Here is an 8,830-nt window from a genome sequence, read left to right on the forward strand (position 1 = left end):
GTTATTTATGAAAAAAGAAGTTCTTTTTACTGATTTTAAAGCTTCACATCAAACTCAAAAGTATGATACTAACCAGTGACAAAACCAACATTAATGATTTATTCATGAAGAAACCAATACATTTTGTAATGTATGAAAAATGTCAAGCCCATCCAAGATTTGAACCAGAAATTTGCAGATCAAAAGGTAGGCATGCTACTACTACACTAAACAGGCTTTAATACACTGGTACTGAACATCTTCACAGAATAAACAATCAAAATTCTAATAACTTTTGTAAAACTGAATTATTGCTGTACTTGTGTGTTCCCAGCTGCTATTGTATTTAGTAATCCCTAATGACTATTTTTTGGTTTAATAATGATTTTCACTTAATTCAGTAAACAAAAAAATATAATTTTATCTAAAATAGTTAAATAAACATATCACAGCTCTTATATTTATTCATTAATATTCAAGAAATATAATTATAACCCATTTCATACATAAAAATGAACTGGCTTAATAAATTATATTTTAATCATTAAATAAAAAGTACTACTGTTCAGTGTGTTGAAAATGATTTATCTTATCTGGAAAGTTGTACTAGTTATACAGAATATAAGTTCTTATATCTTTTTTATTTGCAATAGCCTGAAATTTCTGATGAAAAGTGTTTGTTTATTTACATGCATTAAGTGTCAGAATGGTCGAAAAGTACTGTCAAAGGAATTCTTTGAACTCTGGGATTGTGAGAAAAGTATATTAAGCAGGAAATAATAAATTAAAATAAAATAATTACTTTACAACTGCAGAACAATGATGATTTGTGACAAAAGTATGTAAATCTTTCATAGAGAAGAAAAATCTTATGGAAAAGGAATAGATGAGACAAATATTCTAAATATTTATATAATTGAGTAGTACATAACACACTATTTATGTTTTATTTGACTTAGTACTTGTATCTATGTCATGTAATAACAAATTTATTCTTCTATTACATGATTCCGATGTCTAGGTATTGATGCTTAATCATATTAGAATGATGCCTAAAGAATATCTCGAATAATTTGACATTCATGTCATAATCACCATTCTTTTCCTTTATTAAATTGTGATCCGGTTATGCTGCAAATCATGGGTCTCCACTTAACTCTATTTCTCCAGCATTTTTCCTTGAAAACCTTCTCCAATTGTGCTCTCTTTTTCAGGTCTTCCTTTACACAGTCTGTTTTTTGTTTCTTCTACTATGTCTTCTTTCTGTAATATTTAGACTAAAAATTATCTTCTGTAATTCTTCCTCTTGATATTCTCTTCTCTGTTAGTGCCAACTACCTTAGTCTACCCAAAGTATACATTTTTAAGCTTAGTTAAGAGAAAAATTTCAGCAGTTCACATTTGATTAACAATGTAGCAGTTAGTTTTAAAACAAATAACCCATTTCTGCAACATAAAAGGAACATATTTTCCTTGAAAAAAATCAGATAGAAAAAAATGATAATTTTATTAAAGTAAATAATAAGTGTAAAATTAACATTTTTCAGAAAAAACAATAAATTTAAATAACAGGTTGACTTCTGGACAGTTTACTAGGTAATTAATTACCAAAGGGGAGATAAACATGTGATTCCAAAAAACCAGAGATTTGCCGGGAAAATCGTGTTTTGCAGTTACTGTTTGCCTATACATTAAAGTAGTGGAATTTCTCGAAATCCATTAAGTAACGCAGAACACTAAAATTACTGTGCAAACTTTTATTAATTTATCTTTAGTACGTAGTCATTATAGTTATAATCTTAGAAAACATTTAACACATAACTCCTTCCATTGTTCAGTGCATACATATATACAGTTCAGCAATAAATTTTCCTGGAATTAATTCAGTTGATCTCTGCCTTTGGATTACGTTACTCGCTTTAGTGTGCCGTTTATAATATCAAAACGGAAATGCGTTAGTGTTTCGGAAAAAATTAACGTTATATACGAAGTTGACAAAAGTGTTAAAAAAAGATATCGCGCAAAAATTTTGAATCCCATCAAGTTCAATGTCAAAATTTTTTTTAAATTAGGACGTGATATTACAAGAATTAGACCAACGTAAACAAAATCTAGGGAGCAAAAAATTAAAAGGTAGCACATATGATGATATCGATGAAGCCATTTTAAAATGGATGACAGTGATGCGCGAAAACCGTTATCCGGGAAATTAATTAAAGGAAAAGACCTAGAATTTGGAGACGCATTAGGACACGAAGATTTCTAGGCCAGCAGCGGATGGTAAGAGAAGTTTAAAAAAAGACATTGTGTTATTCATAAATAACACAATGTCTTTTCATTGTCTGAAAAGACATTGTGTTATTCATAAAGTAATTTCTGGTGAAAGTGCCAGTGCCAACGTAACTGACTGTAAAACTTGGAAACAGATTGTGTTGAAACCGATTTTAGAAGAATAATTGCAAAAAACATTTTCAACGCGGACGAGACGGGTTATTTTTCAAATGTTTACCCAACAAAAACGTTAACTTTTAAAAATGATCCGTGCTTATGGTAAATAAAGTAAACTAAGAATTACGGTGTTAGTGGCTGCAATCATGCTAGGGACTGAAAGACTTAAAGTGTTGGTAATCGGCAAAAGTAAAACTCCGCTTTGTTTTCGAGGCGTTAAATCTTGAGGTAAACTACACATTTAACAAAAAGGCGTGGATAACTAGCGACATTTTTACAGACTGGATAAAAAGGCTAGGCAAACAGATTACCAGAAAAAAGAAAAATTTTACTTTTTAAAATAATTGTACGCACATCCTCAAGACATTAATTTTGTATTAAATTATGTAAAAGTCATACTTTTCCACCAAACTTAACGTCAATTATACAACCAATGAATCAGGGGATAATTAAAAATCTTAAATTGCACTACCGAAAAAGAATCCTGAAGAAAATTGTAACCATTTTAGAGAACAACGATACTGTCCCTATTAATATTGTTGATCTCCGGGAGTGCATTTCTGAATTATCAAAAATATGGACCAATGATGTTAGCGATGAAACAATATTCCATTGATTTTGTAAAGCTGGTTTCAGTAACACCACAACAGAATGGAATGAAGAAGATGATATGAGACTAGTACAATTAAACAGTCACTAGAATTTCCTCCAAACAACTGGAAATGTCAGTAACGAAGTTACACTGGAAGATTTCATCACTGCTGATGAACAGATTACCGTTTCTGATTTTCCGGACGATGACGACATACTTCATAATCTGTAAGTCCTCTGAACCGGTAGAAGAACAAGATGATGTTGATGACGAAAATTGCAAAGACCAGCAGGAGGAGAGAAAATCTACCGACGACGAGGTTTTAAAGTCATTTAAAGCAATTAGGCTTGGACTACAGCTCAAAGATGAAGTACCTGATAGTATTTTTGAGTTTTTAAATAAATGTGAAACGTTTTTTGAAAGTATTACCTTATTCAAACACAGAAAAGAACAGAAAATTACTCAGTTTTTCAAGTAATAAATTATTACTGCATTAAAAATTATATACTATAAACATTACCTACCTATCAATATCTATCAAAAACTGAAAAATGCATTAGGATTAGTGTTTTTTAATCAATATAAAAAAGTTAGTGTATTCGTTTTTTGTGTTATCGTCGTGAAAAAATTATGTGCTAAAAATAAAAATACATTGTTTTCACCTACAACTGAGTACAAGTTTTTAAGTATAGTCTACATCCATTCTAAGTATGAGGTAAGTTCTTACCTGAGATACATACTTTTTATACAGTACGGTATACTAACGTATTAGATTAATATGTAACGCATGATAAAAAAATACATTTACATTTTTTTCTATAGAGCTATTAAGAAAAATAATTGTACTTAATTTTAATTCATCATAAAACTTTCGTAAAAAAAAATTAGATTAGGAATTCTTGTTACGCTATATAATGAATTTTTCCCGAGATTCTTGATTTCGTTATATAGAGATTCGACTGTAATAAACAACAATAATAATAATAAATTACATACAAAATAGAATTGCAAATAAGGACAGGATTTATTTAAAAGTAGTTAAATCATAAAAACCGGAATACAGTCCAGTTGATTAAATATTCATATTCATTTATATTGATTAATAGATTAATGACCGCTAATATTAACACTTAGTATTGCATTAACAACAAGATAAGGTTAGATAAATCTAAAGTTATTCAATTCCATTCCCTGCAAAAATGTTACCTTTGTTTGCAATGAATTTACCCTACACTTTATGAAAGAATTTAATACTGCAACTTACACTATTGTGTACCAATAAACTCACCGAACAACTTCCTGCATTCACCTTTGTCCATTTTGGAATGCTTTGAATGTACGCTTCACTCGTTACTGATAACACCTCACAATCGTGTCGAACACACCTCACAGCAATCGCTTATTCGCTTAATTTACTCGCTTAATCGCCCCACTGGTCCGAGCAGTATTTATATATCTGACCTGCAGAACGCCTCTTTCCTTAACTGTTGAAGCGTGAGAATTATTGTCTGCGCCCTTACATTTTTCCATAAATTCCTACTCTGGTCCGGTAACCCTTCTCGCCGACAACAGCTGTTGGAGGTGTGCCTATTGCCAGTACTACAAAGAAAAAATTGTTAAACGAACCTGTTAGTCTGAGAAAAAGATCCTTTTAGTTTCTTTCTGGATTCCTTCCGTTATTATTTTCTCATACTTTTTTCTTAATTGGAAGGAATCCGTTACGTAGGTTCATTATACTGTTCTTGGTTTATATATATATCAAGTAGATACTGTTTTTTAGTCTATTCCAAACTTTTGCCGCCATCTTCTTTAAGCCATGCTGGATTAAAAAAATATGATGTGGACACCACATGACTTCCTTGTACGCCTATTAAATTACATATACACTTTTTTTTTTAATGAAAAGTACATACAATTTTATTTCATTAATAACTTCTGATATTTTTTTATTTTTTTATTATTGAATTATTATTTATTATAATTTTTTTTACAATCAGAGGTTAATTAATAAATCAGTATATTTAAATCAAAAGAAAAGGAAATGAAGTCGGATTCGAACCGATGTGCCTTCACCTTGTAAGATCCAAATATTTCATAATTCAAATTTTATTTTGCTATAACTCTGGAAACAATGAAAATAAGTACCACTTCTGATTTATTGTTGAAAAGCTCTCAATAAGGGCTTACTATTGCAGTTAAAGAAACGTCCAAAATCCAATTTTTTTTTGGATTTTGGGTTTTTTGGACACTTTTGGTGGGGGAGGTGGACAACTAGATGTTACAACAGTCTTAAATTCAAAATTTCAACATCCTACGGCTAATTGTTTTTGAGTTATGCGAGATACATACGTACATACAGATGTCATGCCGAAACTAGTAAAAATGGATTCAAAAATGGTCAAAATAGGTATTTCCGTTGAAATATGAAAACCGAAATTTTTCGCGGTCACAATACTTCCTTTACTTCGTTCAAGAAAGTAAAGAGATTGGAAAAATGTTTGAATCCCATATGGGCACCAAAATTATGTCCAAATTATGTCCAAAATTGGTAACGCATCAGTCAGGAATTTCTAAATAAACAATTTAAAAAAATAAAATAATTATTAAAAAACAAAAAACCCGACTACTAATTGCATACATCTACCTAAAATAATAATGAAAACCGAATAAAATATAGCTATATAAGGTTTCCTTTCTTTTCTTACAGGCATTTTTTCAGGATACTGTAAGTTTGTCAGGAATGTGAAATTTAATATTACTTTGTATTTTATCTTGTAGTCGGGTGCCTGTGTAGGCTGTGTGTGATGTTGACTTTAATGACCTCCACTTTGTTAAGACTAACAGGTACCCGAATCGTACAACATAAAATGTAGAAGTAATATTAAATTTCAAATCGCTAATTTACCTGAAAAAATACTACTTATAAGAAAAGAAAGAAAGACTTGTTTAACAATTTTTCGTCATTTCCATAACTTCACCATTCAATTTACTAATCAACTTGATAGATATTGGTATAATTTTTTTTGTTTTTTTAGAAACATTGTGCTATTTAAATAACAATTTGAATGTTAGTGAATAATAATGTACATGCGTGTAACGCATGTATGTGCTAGCCACGATGTATTTCTTCTTCCTTTCGTCGAGCACATTTTTCGCTTATATTTCGAGAACGATGAATTTTTCGACAAAATCACAAGAGGCTAAAAGTGTTTCTTTTTTATCGTCTTATGGAATGCCATCATTAAAATTTGAAAATTGCGTAACTTTTTAATTTTGTTCCTCCCTTGAAGCGCCTACCTTTTATTTGTTAAGATAATTTAAGGTAGCATTTGATGCTATCAGACCAAGGACCTGTTACTACCCAAACGTTAGTTGTAATTGGTTAGATCTGTGAACTACAGAAGGGAATAGACATACGTAACAGTTAAACATATTACCACTCCTGTGTAGGAAATCGAGTAAAAATAGGAATGAAAATAATCGAGTAAACTTATTTTGTATTTATATAATATCTTATTATAATATAAGTATTAAGAAGATATTCTTTAAAATAATTGTATAGAAAATATTTAGTGAAAAATATAAAACAGAAAAACAAACTGAAAGAATAGGTTAGTGAAATGTGTGATAATTCTTGTTCTTATAATATAAGAATTAAGAAGATATTCTTTAAAATAATTGTATAGAAAATATTTAGTGAAAAATATAAAACAGAAAAACAAACTGAAAGAATAGGTTAGTGAAATGTGTGATAATTCTTGAAACCTAAGTTTGGTTGATAAAGTGTTAATTGAGGAAGTCCTAGAGATGAATTTGCAGAAGTGAAGAGACAAATGTGGGGCATAACCCTATAATTAGGTTGGTAGTTCCATGTTTGGTAGTATAGTAGGTAGCATGCATTGGTAGTACCATGGTTGGTAGCATAACCAACCATGTTTATTTAATTTGGTAGAGTTGTGAAGAAAGATAAAACCTATATAGAAAACCAAAAGATAATATATAATAATTATGCTGATGAAAAATTAGCTTGCAATAGATAGAGTGGAAAATAGCATTAAACCAGTCAAATGATGGAGGACTTTTCTTTTTCCTGTTTAGCCTCCGGTAACTACCGTTTAGATAATTCTTCAGAGGATGAATGTTGATGATATGTATGAGTGTAAATGAAGTGCAGTCTTGTACATTCTCAGTTCGACCATTCCTAACCCACCGGGTTGGTCTAGTGGTTAACGTGTCTTCCCAAATCAGCTGATTTGGAAGTCGAGAGTTACAGCGTTCAAGTCCTAGTAAAGCCAGCTATTTTTACACGGATTTGAATACTAGATCGTGGATACCGGTGTTCATTGGTGGTTGGGGTTTCAATTAACCTTACATCTCAGGAATGATCGAACTGAGAATGTACAAGACTACATTCATTTACACTCATACATATCATCCTCATTCATCCTCTGAAGAATTATTTAAACGGAAAAAAAAGTTCCACCATTCCTGGAGATGTGTGGTTAATTGAAAACCCAGCCACCAAAGAACACCGGTATCCATGATCTAGTATTCAAATCTGTGTAAAAATAACTGGCTTTACTAGGACTTGAACGCTGGAACTCTCGACTTCCAAATTAGCTGATTTGGGTAGACGCGTTCACCACTAGACCAACCCGGTGGGTAAAACGATCAAGGACTAAAAAAGTGTGTAAGTACGATACGTTACACTGACGTTACGTGTACAATCGGATCTCGATAATCCGTTATTCTTTAGTCCATCACCTCCAGTAATCCGACGCTTTTCTCTAACTGCTGAGGCAATTCGCCACGGCCGAGTAGTGAACATGATAAGTGAGTAGCCCGTGGTTACGTGGAATAACCTAATAAATTACAGTACAGTACTTCTAATCGTCGATGACAACGTCATTAGCTGTGTCTGCAGTTGAGCGCGTGGCGCCGCCGGCTGGCGACTTGTACTGCACCGGGTCTACAGACGTCATTAAAATTATTACAATACCTTACAACAGGTTTCAGTTTGCATGATCGTTTCAGTTTGCATGATCGTGTGCTGTTTTCAGTTGTCATATTCGTTTTAACGTGTCTAGTTTTCCTTAAAGTGTCTAGATTTCGATATCTTAAACAGTATCCGAACTTCGTTGTTTTTAGTTTTGAAGATATCAAAACCATAAATACGTAAGCACATCAGCTAACTTAATTTCAAAAAGCAGAAATTTTTAAAAGAATTGACTAAGGCGAAAAAATTGGTGATGTAGCTTCACTGTACAGAACTGGACGTGCAACGATCTTAAAAATGGAGTAAAAATAGAAAAAAATGTCAGTAATATAACTAATCGGAAAACATCAAAATCTGGCATGTTCCCGTTAATGGAAGATGCATTTTATGTTTGGTTTATCCAGGAATTCTAATTATACTCCTATTACTGGCGAAATAATCAAAGAAAAGCTAAGCTTTTCTATAAAGTAATGATGAAGAAAAATTTCTGCGCAAGAGATAGATGGTTCGACAAATTCAAGAAGCGCTATGAAATCAGTTTACTAACCATCGCAGATGAGAAACTTTCTTGTGATTTTACTGCCGTGGAGCCATAAAGAAAAATGTAAGAATATATTCCAAGAGTTGGGTCTTGGTCCTGACCAGGTTTATAATGTTGATAAGAGTGGGTTATTTTGGACGTTGCTACCGAAAAAAATATTTATCCATTGTACTGAAAAGAATGCTCCAGGTCGCAAAATATCGAAAAACAGACTTACGTTTATGCCTTGTTCAAACGTGAATATTACCCGTAAACTTGAATTGCTTGTTATAGG

Source organism: Lycorma delicatula, chromosome 3 (assembly GCF_047948215.1).
Source record: "Lycorma delicatula isolate Av1 chromosome 3, ASM4794821v1, whole genome shotgun sequence".
NCBI lineage: Eukaryota > Metazoa > Arthropoda > Insecta > Hemiptera > Fulgoridae > Lycorma > Lycorma delicatula.